This window comes from Paroedura picta, chromosome 9 (genome assembly GCF_049243985.1).
Source record: "Paroedura picta isolate Pp20150507F chromosome 9, Ppicta_v3.0, whole genome shotgun sequence".
Lineage (NCBI taxonomy): Eukaryota > Metazoa > Chordata > Lepidosauria > Squamata > Gekkonidae > Paroedura > Paroedura picta.
This window is the reverse complement of record NC_135377.1, coordinates 62,825,300-62,844,312: the sequence shown is the minus strand read 5'-3', so window position 1 is coordinate 62,844,312 and position 19,013 is coordinate 62,825,300. Positions and strand designations below refer to the sequence as shown.

Genomic DNA, 19,013 nt, shown 5'->3' with positions numbered 1-19,013 from the left:
CTAGGTACCTGGCAGCATTCTCTGAAGTGCCCCAAGCTGTTGCTATTCTGAATTTCAGCTAAATGGATTATTCTCTTCTTTAAGGACAACTCAGAGGTGGGGGAGGGAGAGAGAGAGCAAGATGTTGCTGAGAGGCCTTTTCAGCTAGTTTTTATCAAAGTTTCCAGTTGGGATACATTTAATGTTATACCAAATGGCAGCATTAAGGTCAAGTTTCTAGTCCTTAATAATTCTTCTTTCCTCTGCTCCTGAATCAAGCCTATTCACACAATCACCTGAACAGCTCCTGTCTGCATTGCGGCTCTCACCCAATTCTAAAGTCATGTTTACAATTCTGCCAACATGGTAGGGCTGCTCTTATCTTTCTGATACACCTTCTAATAGAATAAGCACCACTGATGTTGTCTCTAACCCAGTGGTCCCCAACCTTTTTATCACCGGGGACCACTCAACGCCTTTTACTGAGGCCCGATGGGGGGGGGGGCAGTTTACTCCTCTACTCTCAACCACTGCCCTAACGCTCTCTGATCGCTATGGTAATGTTTAAACATCCCTTCAAAATAAGTTACAGACATGCCACAACAATTAACATAAGGAACATTTTATTTTCATGGAAATTTTAACTCATGACAATGACAAATCAATGGGAACCCTGAGCTTGTTTCTCTTCAATAGTCACATCTGGGAGTGATGGGAGACAATGACACCCGAAGTGTGTTGTAAAGGGCCGGGGGGGATGAAGTAAAGGGCCAGGGGGGGGGAGAAGATGTCCTTCGGGGCCCACCTCCAATTAGTCAAAGGACCACATGTGGTCCGCAGCCCACAGGTTGGGGATCGCTACTCTAACCCATATGCTCTTCCCGAACGATGCAGTACAGCATTTATTTATGTTTTTGTTTTCCTCTTCTTCTCCCTTTCTGCATGGAAGGAGAATTGGTCATAAACAACAGAAGTGGGACCATCCAGGTGTTACATATGGGAATGTAGGACCTCTGAACCAGATAATTCAAACCTTAACCAGGCAGACATGATTACTGGGCAGTGAAAAGAGACACAGCAGTGTTAAAGCTCAGGCATCCCTTTTGATGTGGATCACATTTGTCTTCTTCTATGATCCCAGGCTTACTCAGTGTAACGAAAAAGGCCCTGCATTTGAAGAAGAGTTGGATTTTTAAATATCCAACTTTTCACTGCCTGAAGGAGTCTCAGAGTGGTTTGCAATGGCCTTCCCTTCCTCTCTCCACAACAGACACCCTGTGAGGGAAGTGAGGCTGAGAAAGCTCTGAGAGAGACTGCTTTGTGAGACCAGCATTATCAGGGCGGTGATGAGCCCAAGGTCACCCAGCTGGCTGCGTGTGGAGGAGTAGGGAATTAAACCTGGCCCACCAGATGAGTAGCTATCGCTCTTAACCATTACACCAAGCGACGTTTACATAATGCCCCTTTTGCCAAACAAGGCAGGCATGACATCAAATTTAGTTGAAGTTTCCACAGGTGTGCCCTGGTTTATCAGGCACTGGAGTTGAAAGATGGCCCCTTTCCAGGCTGAGATGTGGCTTTGACCTAAATAATGCATCCCAAGAGGTCATCTTGAGACACTGGAATTTTCGGGGGAACCCGAGTGCATGCAAAAGGATAATTTACCTAGGGAATGGCATCTGAGTTGCTGACTGATGTGGAAAATCTTTTGAAGAAGCTGCTCATTAGAATTATTGGCAGCCTGTCACCAAGCCTTGTACACCCTCTCCGAGAAGGAGAGAGGGACTTATCGTGCTGTGCATCATTCAAAGATTCCTGTAACTCTTCCAAAAGTCGCATCCTGTTGTCACAAACATGTATTGACAACAAACTACTTTACTCTTACAAACAGAGCAACTGTCTCAGGGGCAGGGAAAGGGTCGGGTTTTGTCTAAAGCAGAAGACATGTACACTTTTAATTGAGAGGCTTTCTCGCTGAACCTGTTGGGAAATCAGGTGGGTCGCTGTATTGATCTGAAGCACAGGACAATGTTGGAGTCCGGGAGCACCCCTCAGACCAACAAAGTTTCCGTGCGCACGCACACTTCCTCAAACGCAGTGAAATGGGAGTTAGCCACTCCCTTAGTCTCCAATCTTGACATATTTATTTCCTTCGCTACATTTCTCCCCCACCCACAGTTGCACCCAAACAAATGATAACCTTATAAACTTAGTCATTCTTGTATCATCCTTTAATCCAGCCCTTCTCAACTTTTTTACCTTTGAGAAACCCCGGAAACATTCTTCAGGCTTCGAGAAACCCCAGAAGTGGCATGTAGAATATGGTTGGGAAGCAGAGCTATGGACACGCCCACCCGGAGGCCCTCCCCATCCGCTCCAGGCCCATCATTGGCTGCTTTGGGAGTGGGGTGGGTTAACATGAATATATGTGGCCATACCACCCAATAAATGTTTAACACATTTAAAAACTATATTAAAGCTTAACTCCCACCCATTAAGGTGAGAGAATAAAAATTCTTTACAGACACTCATTACTGATCAGAGGCTCCCATACTGATACAGTCGAGGGAATGCTGCTCCTTAAATTTCTAACTTTCACCATTGTTATATAAGAATAGGAACTTTATTGTACAGTCACCAAAAATATTACTTTGAAAACCCCCTAACTACTTATATTCCCCAAATATTTTCCCTACTCATTTTTTCTTTTGTTTCTTGTTCCTTGACTTGAGGCTTTATCCCAACATCCTTATCCCAACACCCTATTGTTACAAAAGTACAGGATATTGTGAGGTATTGACCTTTTGGGTAGTACCAATCCACACTGATCATGCAACAATTCATTGTCATCCACGACATAATACCCAATTGGAGATAGCTGCCATGTTAACATGAAATCCAGTGTCCTATTTAACTCTTGAGGACTGTTTGCAATCTAATTCTACCTGCGAAGAGTCTAGGATCTCAAACACATTTATTTCTGTTTTGTGTGAGTCCTTGTGTGTTGATCCTTATGATTCCCCTCCCTCTCCTCAAGTTACCAAGTTACTTTGTTCCAGGCATATTTTTTAGACAGAAAAATGCAGCACCAGTGCCAATAGCTAAGGACAACGAGAGTCCCTTAAGTACATCTGTTGCTTCATCTTCCCCAGGCCACAAGTGGGGAACTTTACAAAGCTAATTACCGTGTGCTGTTTACAGAGGAGAACTGAGAGCGAAAACACAGGAGGTGAAAGCAGATTTCACACCAGGGAGAGCTTGTTCTTTTCTATAAACAAGGATGAACCATAGTGCTAAAGATTCCATTGTTGGACAACAAGGAAGGTATTTGTTTTTGCCTTGAGAAATAGAATTACAGGATCATAGAGCTGGAAGGGACCTCCAGGGGCATCAACACCCTGCAGAATGTAGGGAACTCACAACTACCTGCCCACTCACAGTGACCCCAATTCCATGCCCAGATGATGCCCCCCCCCCAAAAAAAACATCCTGAATCCCTGGCCAGTCTTGGCTGGAGGAAATTCGCCTCCCAACTGCAAGGTGGCAATTGGCATTTCCCTGGGCATGCAAGGAAGGGCCACAAGAGCCAAGCTCAGATGCAATCCCTTCTCCCACTCACAATCTGCCCAAGTTCACAGAATCAGCATTGCGGTCAGATGGTTATCTAGCCTCTGCTTAAAAACTTCCAAAGGGACCATATCTGAGCACAGAGGAAGCCTGCTTTGCTGTGCTTCACTTCTGGCTGGCCATAGTTCTTCTTCTGTTACAAAGGCATTCCTATTTTGAAGAAGAAGAAGAAGAAGAGTTGGTTCTTATATGCCGCTTTTCCCTACCCAAAGGAGGCTCAAAGCGGCTTACAGTCGCCTTCCCATTCCTCTCCCCACAACAGACACCCTGTGGGATGGGTGATGCTGAGAGAACCCTGATATCACTGCTCGGTCAGAACAGTTTTATCAGTGCCATGGCGAGCCCAAGGTCACCCAGCTTGTTGCATGTGGGGGAGTGCAAAATCGAACCCGGCATGCCAGATTAGAAGTCCGCACTCCTAACCACTACACCAAACTGGCTCTCCAAACTGGCTCTTTTCCAAGTGAACAAGGTAAAAACATAACTGTCTGTCTGTCTGTCTGTCTGTCTGTCTGTCTGTCTGTCTGTCTGTCTATCTATCTATCTATCTATCTATGGATTTATATACTGCCCCACTGAATGGTACTGCCTCGGGGCAGTTTACACATATAAAATTCAATGAGCTAATACATTAAACAATCAAATTAAAAACACTAAGACTATTTAAAACCGCAATTATCTTTGTTGCATCAGTAAACAGTAGTAACACGTAGCCAGTTTGATATTAGATTGGAGGAACCAGAGGGAAAAGAGGAAAGGAAGAAGGGAGAGAGGCCTAAGACTTGGATATAATGTTGTTTCTTTTCCAGCTGGCCTCAATCATAGGCCCAGCGGAAGAGCTCCCTCTTGCAGGCTCTGTGGGACTCAAAGGGCCTTTACGCACGGGGATCTTTGTTGCAAATTGTTTGCGGAATGAAAAATCGCCATTTAAAATAGTGGAATTCGTCGTTATGCATACCTGCCTTTGTAGTGGAATCAGTTGCGTTTTTTAGCGTTTCCCACAGGCTTCCGGTCTCGGCAGAAATCGCTAGAAAGGAAGCGCTATTGCCAAGCTCGTCCCGCCCCTGGCCGTCAAGCAGCCAATGGGCAGCCGTTAGCATGCTCCCAAACAGCCCCTTTCCCTTTAAGAAAGGTTTTTTTTTTAAAAAAAACAGACCCATTGCAACGAATCTGTGTAGATTCGTTACAATGGAGAGACCCATCCAGCTGCCTAATGTGAGCTGTCGTTTGATCGTATGATCGTTGCCACGCTGCCTCGAGTGATAAAAAAAAAATCCCCCCCCCCCTCTCACGGGCCCGATTTTCGGCTGAATAAATGTGTAAAAAAAAAGGGACTTTATTTCAGCAAACGGGCTTTTATGTGGTTTGTGCTTAGTGACTAAAGGTGAAGGACTGAAGCCAGGGAAGCCTCTAAACAGAAAGAGGCTCGCTGGTGCGTTTATCCCCGCTCGCTCGGAGAAAAAAAAATGGCGATCGCTTCGCCGGAAGTTTGGAGGACAGGCTCAGGAGGAGGGACTTTGAAGAAACCGCAACAATGTTAACGCACAGGTCTTTATCGCTAGTGTTGCAGATTGTTTGCAAGAGTGTAGCGCTTTCCGGAGGGTGAATTCACTTTTTGGGATTCCCCTGAAAGCGCTACAACGAAGCGCTTTTTGCTGATCGGTTTCAGGAGTGTTGCAGATTGTCTACGACGTCGTGCGTTATTCCAAATCAGTAGCGTTTTCAATTAGCAACCATTGTGCTATTTTGAAGCCGTGCAAAAAGCCCCAAAGAGTTCTGACAAGGCACTGATCTCCCTTGGGAGCTCATTTCACCAGGCAGGAGCCAGGGTCGAGAAGGTGCAAGCTCTGATTGAGACCAGGCAGATTTCCTGTGTGTGTGTGTGTGTTTGTGTGTGTGCACTCATGTAAAGTTGCAGGAGACTTCTGGTGACTCCAGCAAGGGGCTGTCAAGGCAAGTAAGAAGCAGAGGTGGTTTGCCTCTGCAGAGTCTTCTTTGGAGGTCCCCCTTTCACATAACTACCCAGCTTAGCTTTAGACAGCTGACAAGATCGAGTTATACCATGCTGCCTGGCCTTCAATGAACAATATACCGTACAAAAATGTGAATATGAATGAGAATCGGAACCTCCTCAAACAAAATTTCAAGCAATTATTGTCACGTGCTTCTATTTCCACAAGAAATGAAAAGTCTTAAACCCATTCACAATCACTAGGACAACCAAGATAATTATAATATATCCCTCTATCCACCTTAGAGCATGGACAGTTTTCATGGAAGGGCAACTGAAAGCAACACAGGTCAAGCAGGACTGCTTGCATACCACATGGTCTCTCCTCAAGAGAGCCAGGTTGGAATAATGGTTAAAAGTGGCAGCGTGGGATCAGGAGAGCCATCTTTGATTCCCTGCTCTTCCACATGCAGCCAGCTGGGTGTCCATGTCCATGATCCACCATTAGAATAAATATCTAGAATCCTAAATACGGCTGGACTGGGAACATCTGACCATCCTGAGATGATAAAATTGTGAACTATAAAAGTCATGATGGGATTAGAGAGCTAAAGATGTTCCAAAGAGAATTTGAGGAATCTTAATTGTATTAAACTTCTTCTCTGATGACGGCCTACTCTAAAACGGGCTAGCTGAATGCAGCCCCGCTGCAGTCATAGTTACACTGTTTGCTTGGGATGAAAGAAGTTGTGAAGTCCCCAGCAAGTCAGAATTTGACCATGGACAGACAGCATGCTGTGTCCCTTGTTTACAGGCCTGTTTAACAGGCACCTCTAGCAGAACTTCCGGTGTCCAACACTGGCAGGGTCTTATGGGAATTGTAATCCACAGACATCCCCAATTAGCAGATTGAGTTCTTCTTTCACTTTCTGGACTACATATTTTGGAAAGGGTTAGTACTGTTTAATGCACAGGTAGTTCCTCTCTGACTTTTGCCTTTTGTGTCCCATGTACAAATCGAGGACTCTTTGATGAATGGCAGTGCAATATGTCCAGTGCAGAAACTTTGAGCTGCGTTTCCCCCCTTTTTGCAGTCTGTCACTTGCCCCCATGCCTGTTCATTTTATCCCTGTTGCAGCTGCAACTAAATAAATGACAGCCGGCAGGCTATCGCCGACTGACAGATCGGCCTGCATCAGCTCCGCGGAAACGGGGAGAGCTTGTCATCTGTCTGGTTCTCCTCGTGGCTTCTCTGTCAGCTTCGCTGCATTTGGGTTGCATGTCACAGTCGTCTGAGCGAGCTGAAGGGAGCCGTGTACACATCAGCTCAGGAGCCAAATCAATCAAACATGCCGCAGCAGACACAGGAGGGCTGGCGCTGGGAAAAGCCAGACACGGAAAGGGGGCTCCCGGTGCACCTCCTTGTCCTGTGACTGACAACTAAGACGGAACACCTTTCCCTTTGAATCCACACACCCCACGCATCATTTTGTTGGGCTTTACTTATTGGCGGCTAAATGAGGAAAGGGGGGGGGAGCAACAAACAGCTGCCGGAGTCTAAAATGCCAGATGCAGCGACTGAGCTCACCGCAGGCCAAGCTCAGCAACTCTTACATGAAGCTTCTGCAGGCTGCCAACACAGAAGCAACGCATGGGAATGGAGGCCAATCAGGAGGCTGTTAGCAATCCCAAACTGGTGGGGAAAGGATTGCAGGGGATGGGGAGTGCTGTTACGACTCCTGGCTGTGGGCATACACTCTGGGTGTCCCGGAAGAGTGGCCAACCATTTTGCTGAACCCTGAGGACAGCCCCCCCCCCATGACCCCTGATCTCTCTTGCTGGCAGTTTTCTGTTCTGTCCATGCAATGTAATGAGAAGGCAGGACAGTAAGTATGGGAAGGAGCACATGTTGAGTGTTTCCCTGCATTAAAAAAAACCTTGCACACAGTAGATTCAACAGAACACTTCCCCCTGCTAACGTTCTTTCTGGAAGAGGTTTTGCTTGTCTGTTGTTGTTGTTGTTTTTCCAATGAGCAGAGCAGTCCAAATGGTGTCCTACCTACCCGAAGCTTAAAGTGGCTCAGGTCACCCTACCACCTCTGGAGTCGAGTATTTCATTCTGCTCCATGGGTAGAACCAGCCTCAGGCAGATCTCATGCTCCCCAGCAGAGATTTCAGGAGAGGATCAAAGGAGTCCCCATCTCCTCTTTTCACCAGCAGGAAGACTGGTTGGATCCAACCCATAGAATGAGAATCCAGGTAGAACAAGTTTGATCTGCAAATATTTAATTTGTGGGCGTGGGGGCTCTATGAAAGTCCATCCTCCACAGGCAATCCTTTATGCCCACCAGGGGCTAGAGATTAAAAGTCTGGGGTTGAAGATTAAAGAGCTGTTACTCTCTCTCCCCCATCTATCGCTATCTATCTACATATGAAATGGAAGAGAAAATTAAACAGCTGTTGGATTATATATATATATATATATATATATATATATATATATATATATATATATATATATATATATATTCTATCTGTATAGAACAGCCTTTCTCAACTTTTTTTACCACTGAGAAACCCCTGATATCCTTCAGGCTTTGAGAAACCACAAAAGTGGAACGATCATGCAGAACATGGTTGGGAAGCATAGCTGTGTCTACGCCCACCTGGGGCCCCTCCCCTGCTCACCCCCTCCAGGCCCATCATTGGCCATTTTGGGAGGGGGCAGGCCAACATGACCATATATGGTCATATCACCTGATAAATGTTTGACAGATTTTCAAAATATATAACACATTAACTCCCACCCATCTGGGAATCCATTCTAGGGCCATCAAGAAAGCCTGGTATAAACAGCAAGTGTGGTGTCCTGGTTAAAGAGCAGCAACCTCTAATCTGGAGAACCGGGTTTAATTCCACATTCCTCCACATGCAGCCATCTGGGTGACATTGGGCCAGTCCCAGTTCTCTTAGAGCTGTGCTTGCAGAGCAGTTCTCTTAGACTTCTCTCAGCCCCATCTACTTCCCAAGGTGCCTCGTCTGGGGAGAGGAAGGGAAAGGTATTTGCAAGACGCTTTGGGACTCCTTCAGGGAGTGAAAAGTAGGATATAGAAAAACAGTTCTTCTTCTATAGATAGATTGACAGGCAAGCAGGCAGGCAGGCAGGCAGGCAGACAGAGAAATATATCCCGTACTAGCTCAAGATCACACCAAGGAAGTCTGGGAATCCAGTTTGAAGTCCTGGGCAAAATGCCTCTTCATTTATGCATCTGAAACATAGCAGCAAGAAATACCTTGTCCCATATACAAAGGAACAATGACATGAAAAACTGGTTGCTGTACAAGAGCACCCTCCCACCCCCGCCAAACTGCCAAACAGTGGCTGATAAAATCTCTTGCAGCGGAAGAATTATAATGGTCTATTGACAATGGACGTGCAAATAGGAAGTCAGGTGCAGGAGAACAAAGCCATTTAAAACAACAGTCAGATTTTTAAAAAGGGACCGCTTATTCACAGAAGATCGCACAAAGCAATTCATCCTTCCAAAGTTCTCCCTGCAACCTCGCTCTCTAATTAGGACACTGCAGAGGAGTCCACAGCAAGTAGCAATGTTGGCTCAACCATGGTTATGACCAAGAAGACCTTCACTTTCACCCTGCCATTAAACTCTCCATATGTACTTGGGGCTGCAACAATATAAACCCAAGATGCAAAGACTTATGTAATTTAAAGATATCCTTATCCATTGTTTCTCTTAATATTTGAGAAATAGCCTGGGGGATGGAATGTGTCCGGGGTGTCTGAGTTGGAATGAGGCCAATTAGGGTGAGGCCAGCTTTTTGGCCCTGCCCTTACAGCTCCAGCACGCCTTCCCTGGATGCTAGCCACTTTGCTCTCAGATGCCTGAGAGAGAAACACAGAAACACAGAGAACCCTGCCAAACTGCAAACCAGCCCTGATTACCTGCTATGGCTCCTGTTTTGAGGGAGAGAGACAGACAGAGACAAACTGTGAACCAGCCCCACACTGCAAAGGAGCCTTAATTCAGAGCCCTGAATCCTTCTATGGCTCCTGCTGTGTGAGAGAGAGAGAGAGAGATCTGCGCCTGCCGGTGTCCCCTGGGTCCTAGCACCCATTGTATTGCTAATTATATATATATATGTGTGTGTGTGTGTGTGTGTGTGTGTGTGTGTGTGTGTGTGTGTGTGTATGTATGTATGTGGATATATATATATGTGTGTGTATATATAGGCTTTTATGGTGTTATGATGGCAGCAGAAATCTTTTTCTGCAGGTGGAGTGGTGGGAATTTCCCCACTATATTCTCTACAACGTGTTTTTACAAACATGAAGGGATTTCAGTGCGCAGTCAAAGAGCTGCAGATTCTTGAGAAGAGATTTTCTTTTTAATCCCAAGAATAATTTTTTAACTTCTTATTGATCCCAAGAATAATTTTTAACCTCTTATTGTTAGCAGGTGAATTGGTTCAAAGGTCTGAGGAAGTTAATAGCAGTGCCAACGACAGAGTGTCATTTTTTGCTGGGCCAAAGTGGCATTTAGGGGAATATTTTTTTCCAGCCCGGTTCCAAAAGAAAAACACTCAGTGCGCTAAACCAATAACGTCAGGGGAAAATGTCCGGAATAATGCCAAAACAATAATGATTTTGTAGCAGTTATAGAAAGCTCTTTGAAGGGTAACAAAAACTTTAGGCCAAACAAAAGCAGGCTGTTTGGTTTGCTCCGCATGGGTATGTTTGAGCGCCGGACTGTTTGAACAGCCTGTGGGAACTTAAGCGGCTTCTCTGGGACTGCCACAAGGAAAACAACCGACTTAGTTACACAGCCATTGTGCCTGCATTTGCATTACCTAGAGCAGGCTGTCTCAACTTTCTGACCATTGAGAGACCCCAGATAATGCAGAATATGTCTGGGAAGCATAGCTGTATACATGCCTGGGTCCCCTCCCATTCCCAGGCCCATCACTGGCCATTTGGGGGGGGGCATATATGGTCATGTCACCTGACAAATGTTTAGCACATTTTAAAAAATGTATTAAAATACATTAAAAAACAGCAGGGTAAAAAAATCTGCCTCTTTTCTTCTTCTTTAAGACATTGGTCATTTTCCTAAGCATTACTCTTAATAATGAATGCATTCAAGGGCCTCCAAAATGGTCCCCATAAAGAGGCCCATGGCAGTCTTTCTGCTAAATACAACCTTGCCATCTCTGATTTGTCACATAATCAAGCCTTTTTCAATTGAACATCCTTTCTTCCACATGCATTCACATGTGACTTCATCCACCCTTCCCTTCCTCTGACCTATTAACCACATCCAGTCCTCCTGCTTCCGCCCAACATCCTCAGTATATCCTCTTTGTTGATTTCCCTCTGCCAGATGAATGCCTGGTTTTCTTATAAGCCAAGACAGTAGATCACCTGTCCAATGTCGAACTTCCCCTCAGGTATGTTTGCTCACCTGGCTAATCCTTGTCGGCAAGGCCATCAGTTAAACTTGGAGCTAAGTGTAAACATGCCCACTTGACACGCAGCCATGCATTCCGTTCAGAGAGATTACAAACAATTATTAACAATGTTAAGCAGAAATAGCAGCAATTATGATATTCGCCTGCTTCTCCACAGTACATGTGAGAGAGACATCTGCTCATAGAATCATAGAATCATAGAATCATAGAGTTGGAAGGGGCCATTCAGGCCATCTAGTCCAACCCCCTGCTCAATGCAGGATCAGCCCTAAGCATCGTAAAGCATCCAAGAAAAGTGTGTATCCAACCTTTGCTTGAAGACTGCCAATGAGGGGGAGCTCACCACCTCCTTAGGCAGCCTATTCCACTGCTGAAGTAGGCCTGAACAAGGGACCAAGCCCTATGAAGATAGGTTGAGAGACTTGGGAATGTTCAGCCTGGAGAAAAGGAGGTTGAGAGGGGACATGATAGCCCTCTTTAAGTATTTGAAAGGTTATCACTTGGAGGAGGGCAGGATGCTGTTTCCGTTGGCTGCAGAGGAAAGGACACGCAGTAATGGGTTTAAACTACAAGTACAACGATATAGGCTTGATATCAGGAAACAAATTTTCACAGTCAGAGTAGTTCAGCAGTGGAATAGGCTGCCTAAGGACGTGGTGAGCTCCCCCTCACTGGCAGTCTTCAAGCAAAGGTTGGATACACACTTTTCTTGGAAGCTTTAGGATGCTTAGGGCTGAGCCTGCGTAGAGCAGGGGGTTGGACTAGATGGCCTGTATGGCCCCTTCCAACTCTATGATTCTATGATTTGTTATATGAGCTGTGTCGGGATGACAGCTTTGTTGCTTTGCTGGGAAACAAGCCTTCTGTAAGTAAATCTATGACCTTGCAATTTCTGCTCTCGGACAAAGACCCAGAGGTAACCATTTTAGTTGCCAGAGTTTTAACTAAGATGCTTTTATAATATGCTGCCTACCTTGTATTTTATCTTTTATAGTTTATTTAATCATTTTAAGATCTGTTTGGTTATGTAACCCTATTTTATTATTTTGTTGAAATTTTAAACCCTATTTTTATATGTCTTATACATATTTTATGCCAATAAAAGGTTACTGACTGACTGACTGATTGACTGATTTGTTGTACAGTGAGGCATGAAGAATCTAAAGACTCATTGTGAGGATACAGAAACAAACCTTTGCTATCGAATGGCTATATTTATTACTAGAAATATAGTTTTATTTTACAAAATCACACGGTTGGATCCCATTATCTGTGAATACTCAAATTTCATTCCAGATACCGAAAATTGTGCCCACATGGTTCATATCTAATTTCATTGAAAATTTTAATTTTTATATTGTCTAAATATATTGTATTCGTTTTCTGATCTGTGACCATATAAATACACTTGACTTATCTGTGAATAGATTGCTACTGAAAATTTTCTATCATTGTCCTCAAACTGTACCCCCCTGTACATCTTGATGAATGAGTGATGGTTTTTATACCTGAAGGAGTCTTACAATCACCTTCCCTTCTTTACCTCACAACAGACATCTTGTGAAGTAGGTGGGACTGTGAGAGAACTAAGACTAACCCAACGTCACCCAACAGACTTCCATCTCAACTTTCCAAATAGGGATTTTAGTCTCCTGGTGGGACTTGAAGATCCTCTGGAATTACAGCTCCTCTCCAGACTACGATGATCAGTTCCCCTGGAGAAAATGGCTGCTTTGGAGGGTGACTCTGTGGCCATGTATTCCACAGGGCTTCCCACCCAAATCTCCAGGAGTTTTTCAACATAGACTTGGCAATCCTACCCCTTCACCTCCTACTGGTGGCCAAGAAGGACCTGCCAACCCTATTTCCCAGGCTTCAGCCAATCTCCCTGCACTGGGCACAATGCAAGAGTCTGCAGTATGGGGGAGACCCAGCAGCAGCCGTACCATCTTTTTGCCAGCACCTAGCCCATATAAATCAAAAAATGACAGCACTATGGGAAAGCTCAGAGCTCATTTTGGAACACTGAAAAGGAGCCAAGGTTAATCAATAGCTACCTTACGTATTATCCCCTCACATTTTTGAGGGGTGGGGGAGAGTACCATTTTCCAAACATGCTTTTACAAAAGTTCACACCTTTTGATGTTAAATATTAAACACATTCTGTGAAAAGCAATGATGATGCATTTAAGTTCACAGGAAATCAATTTGTTTTCTGATAACAGCATCAATATTTCCCAGACTTTCAATGAAAGGCCCCTTTGACCAGTCAGCTAACTTCTGTGATTGCTGGTTTTGGTGGCTAATACATTTCTCCCAATTTTTCTCCACTCCAGCTAGGAATAATATGCAGTGGGAAGCAGATTTCCACAGGTCATCCCTAGATGGAAGAAAACAACCCATGCTCAAACAGCAGCGGAATATGTGGTTCCTTTCTCCTGTCTTAGTACTTTGCCTCAGTCTGCTTAAAAAAAAAAGTATTCTCGCCTATTCACTGTTCAAGAGATAGTAAAGGTATATAAAGATATATGCCTATATATAGGTTTCTGGGAAAAAACGTGAGCCTTTGTTCCTGCTGGATATTCTCTCATAAAACTTGGAGCCAATGGCCAACTTATATCATAAGATAGATGAAGAACTTGTGGCGTAGAGCAGTACAATATTGCAAAAGGTTTCAGCCACTGAAGAAAAATATTGTTTTTGAAAACTGGCTTGTGAAAATATCTGGAACCCATTTTGGCTATATTTACTTTGTAACCCTACCAGTTAAAAGACTTTAAATGAACTGATTAAGTTTTCCTTTATTGTCAAGCCAGCACATCAATTTTTTTCTTTCTCTTCGGTTTTGTGAAATGAACTAGCCCTCTGTATTTTTTCTTATATTTAGGTTTCCAGCATCGCCAAGCAACAGATCGACATGGTTACTACTCTGTTCAGAGATTGTCCCCTGAATCTATTTGTTTTATACCTGAATTCTGTCTTCAGACACTACAAAGTACTTTTCTTTTTCTAAACACTTTCATACATCATCAGTGTTTCAGTGGTGACAGCTGCTAATGGAATGGATCACTAATATGAAGGAGGGATTTTTTGATCAGTCCAGAATACCCATAATGCACTGGCATGGAGAAGTTTTTAACCTATGCTTAAAATATGCCTTTCTCCTCTTTTTTATTTTGTAACATATGATGTGGTAAAGAGTTCTCGAGAGTTTGGACTCTACTACTACCATGGTCAGGCCCAGAGCACCTCCTAGAGTCTACTGCTGCCAAGCTCTACATAACTAAGATATTTGGGCGGGGGGGATTTAAACTCCCCAATGTATTTTTTTTTCATATTTTCATATTTCTATGCAATCCTGTGGAGCTCCCACAAGTTTGCAGAAGAATCTGTTTTTAGTCACTGTTGCCCCAATTGGCAGATTTAGGTATCTGCAGATTGTGCTGCACTTGGCTATCTTTAACCGCTCCCAGCGGAGCAGATAAAATAAAGCAGTAAGGGCCCCGAGGGCGGGCCCTGTCTGGGATGAGGAAGGGTGCCGATAGGCCCCTTCCTCATCCCGGACAGGGCCCACCCTCGGGGCCCTTACTGCTTTATTTAATCCGCTCTCGAGAGTTTTACAAATATGTACAATTGTATGCATAAATGTTATAAATCAGTGGTCCCCAACCCCCGGTCCGGGAACCGGTACTGGGCCGTGGATCAGTCGGTACCGGGCCGTGGCTCCTCCTCATCCTCCCCGGCTGCTGCCTCGGGGGCTTCCCTGCCACTCTGCCGCCAGTTCACCTTTGATGCTCTCCAGCGGCCGCCATGGCTGGGGCTCCCCTTTGGCGTGGCACTGCACAGCTGCTGCTGGCAGCGCCCCCCAGCAGGCAGCAGGAAGTCAGGGGTGCTGGCAGAAAAGCAAGTGGAGCAGGTGCTCAGGCGGCGGTGATGTCCCTCAACAAAAGACTACCTCCCCCCTTGGGCTTCAGTAAAATTGTCAAGCATTGAATGGTCCCCGGAGATAAAAAGGTTGGGGACCACTGTTAAAAATCATAACTTATAAAAACAATTGAAACCTTCCAAGAATGTGCTGATTGTTCTAAAGCAGGGGTAGTCAAACTGCAGCCCTCCAGATGTCCATGGACTACAGTTCCCTTGAGCCCCTGCCAGTGAACTTTGGCAGAGGCTCATGGGAATTGTAGTCCATGGACATCTGGAGGGCTGCAGTTTGACTACCCCTGTTCTAAATCCTCCAGAATGAGCCCCACCCATACTTGGAGGCTTCGGAACAACCCTCCCCCAACTCTGCAGGCAAAGCCTTTAAAGGCTCCCAGTCAACTTCAGGAGTCTTTAAAGTGACCACCAGCCCCCACCGCCCACACCTGCATTACAGCTGACTGTGTCAGTCACACCAGCTGTCAAAGTCAGTGGGGGGAGCTTTGACAGCCTTTAAAGATCCCCAATCAAGGTTGGGAGCATTTCAAGGAACGGCCCACCCATGCCTTACAGCTGACTGTGAAATCCCCATGGGCTGTCATAGTCAGCTGTAATGTAGCCAAGGGGATCCAGTGGTCCCTTTCAATATTCTCACCTACCTTGGCAGGCTCCCTCACCTTGGTATTGAAAGGGAATGTCGGCAGCCTAGAGCCCATTATATTTTCTGTAGGGCTTCACTGCTAGTAAACAAATAAATTTTTGCCCTTTGAGCAAGTAAACAAGACTCTGACTCATTACTCAGGGTCAATGCTACTGCAGTTCTTTGCTTGTATAGTGCTATGACCAACCCTTTCATTAAAACAACCATGGAAACCCCTGTAGGCAGGAGAGGGGCAACCCTCCATCTGCGGCCCCATTTCTGCAGTAAAAAAAAAATTGGTGAGCTGAAGTGATAGTCTTTGTGGGAGCTTTCACAGTTCTTGGGCTTTTAAATAGCACTTTACCCAGAAAATTACTTCTACCTTTCTCTAAGATGCTTTTAGCTGTAACATTATACCCTTCTATAGCAGGGAAATTTGCTTCAGCATTTTAATATACACCTTCCAGTAATGGATATAAAAGTGTCAGCTTGAAAGCCTATTGTCTGTTATGCGAAGAATCAGATAGGATATTGCAAAGTGGTCTGGGACACACGGGATTATCACCTTGTATTATCTCAATGATCTATCCTAAGCAGTACGTTTCTGGGGCAAAAACAAACCCCTCCCATTTTTGAAGCACACCACAGTAATTGTTATTAGCTGCACAACATAAATGTGACCGCTGAAAGCTGGCAAAGGTGATCCGAATGGAGTTTCACATCCATTATTTATACAGAACTCGCCAGCAATAAACACAAATACTAGAAACGGAACCGATAACATGAATTTCCTTGTAAAAGTGTCACGGCTGCACACGGTAGAGATCTCCAAATAGTATGGGGGGGGGAATTCTCAAAGCAAACAGATTTCGGGACTGGATTGGCATCAGCGTGTGAGAAAGCATGTGGAGATGGGGGTCCTAGTGTTTTTAATTCATTCTTGAGCTATAGGAAGTGCCCCTTTTCTCCCTCGCCTTTCTTTCTGCCTTACAAAGCCACAGTCTCACATACTGACATTCTTTTGTGGTAATGTGTGTAGGCTGCGATGTCGAAGTCTTATGAATCTATTGTGAAGCTTGCTTTTGTCCATATTATCTCACCGCTTGCAGGCCTTAATCAAAGATTATTAGATATAGGGATTTGTGTCAGGCATCCTCAAGAAACGGTCTCCTGTTTTGAAACTGGGAAAAATACAAGACAATGGAAGTACTCTCGGTCCCCCACCCCCAAATTAATGGGATGAATTAATGGGGGGGGGGGAACTGGGATACTAAAGGGGAAAGGGGATAAACCCATGAAAGATTCAAAGTGCAGAAGAGGCTTTCGATCTTGATTCAAGAAGCAAACTCTGTTTTACTGCTTTGTTCAGTGGTTTTCAACCTGTCTTCCGAGAAACTCTGGGCTTCCAGGGGTCTACACTGAGAAGATGATAATGAAAGACAGGTTTGACCACTGCCACTGATTCCCTCCTGGCAATTCACAACTTAAAGCAGCATTAGGGACTATAACTTGAGGGAAGCACATATGACTTCCTTATTAGCCACCTTTCCCACCAAATGATTTACAAACTACAGAACAGAATTACTTGAGATCAAATTGCCAACCAACCAAAAGAGACACTGTAACCAAAAAATCCAAAGGAGACTGACACTGGGAAGAGTAGCCATGAAAGTGCTGGAGGAGATTCTTAAGTGTAAGCATGTGCCGCAGCCAACCAAGATCAAGTTAATTCATGCCATGGTATTTCCCGTGACTAAATATTTGTGTGAAAGCTGGATGAAGAAAACTGACAGGAAGAAAGTTGACTCCTTTGAAATGTGGTGTTGGAGGAGAGCTTTATGGATACTGTGGACTGCCCAAAAGACAGATGAGTGGGTTCGAGATCAAACCAAGACTCAACTCTCCCTAGAAGCCAAAATGACTAAACTCTTATATTTTTTTCACATTATGAAAAGACGGGAGTCATTGGGAAAGGGAGTAATGCTTACAATCGCCTTCCCTTTCGTCTGCCCACAACAGACACCCTGTGTGGATGAGGCTGAGAGAGCCCTAAGATCACTGCTCTGTGAGAACAGTTCTGCCAGTGCTGTGATGAGCCGAGGGTCACCTGCCTGGCTGCATGTGCAGAAGCGAGGACTCAAACACGGCACACCAGATTAGAGGCCACCACTCTTAACTACGACACCCCATTGGCTCTCTCCATCAAGCTGGCTCTTAAGTGACTTGATGGCACTTAACATATCCATAGCCCTGTGCTGTGGTGTTGTTTTTTAGTTGCCCAGTTTTTAAGTTCTGTCACTTTATATCCTGGACAGTAGATGCTGTCCTTTAAATCTACTGAAAGCAAGATGAAGCATAGCTGCAGCTTCTGCTGCAATGCCTCTACTACAGTTTTCTTCAGGATCACCCCCCTGTTTTTTGCATATCATCATTGAAGAGTCCCTAACTAGTAGTCAAGAAGTGCTATATAAGAGGAGACCAAGGGAATAGGCAGGAAGAGCCATGGGGGCATCACACCTGCCTTTTTCAGCTGAACTAAAAGGTAACAGTAGTAATTGCACATACTCTCATTTATTAAACTAAGCAGCTTCATGTATAAATGCTATAAAAAAACATGAATATCTAACCAAAACTATTCAACTAAAAAAAATGGCAGAAGCTACACTAGTAGTCTTTGAGATAAGTATATCCTTAAACAAAAACCACGATTGTCAAAAATTTAGATTATAATATCACAATAAGAGATTAGTGAAGCAATCATAAATAAATCCCAAACACATAAGAGAAGCCCTAAGCTGACAAGTTGAACAAGAAGAAGAGCTTTTTTTTGTACCTGGCTTTTTACTATCCCTCGCTCTGCTATGAAGCTCATTAGGTAAAATTTGGCCAATTGCTCACTCTCTTAGCCTGACCTATTTCACAGGCTAAGGTACCAGTAGGATTTTGTTTTTTGCATCAAGTCACAGTTGACCCCCATAGGCATTTTCAACGCAAGAGGCCTTCAGGGGTGGTCTGCCACTGCCTGGTTCCTCAGCACAGCCATGGTCTTCCTTGGAAGTCTCCCATCTATACACTAGCCAGGGATATCCGTGCTTAGCTTCTGAGATTTGACGAGGTCAGGTTAACTTAGGCTTTCCACATCAAGGCTACCAGTGGGATAGGCAAATATGTATATGCAAGGCACAGAAAACTTAGGCAACCTGAACTTTTAGGAGGAGTACCACTTCATGCCCAATGCGTACCACCTTGGTAAATACATTGTCCAAAAGAGAGCAAGGGGAGAAAGGGAGAAAATGAGAAGGGTATTTGAAATGAAAGAGTTGGGATGATCCTTTGGGGTCTAAGGAAGATTTTCTCTAAAGAAGAGCAGAGGGGTCCTAGGGTGAAGTGCTCTCTGGGCCACCCAGA

General features: G+C 44.6%; 1 protein-coding gene across 4 annotated transcripts in view; it reads right to left on the bottom strand.

Moving 5' to 3' along the window:
• The window catches only part of LOC143845051 (uncharacterized), a 391,664-nt gene that overhangs the window by 214,002 nt on the left and 158,649 nt on the right, over positions 1 to 19,013 (bottom strand). The window lies entirely within an intron of this gene.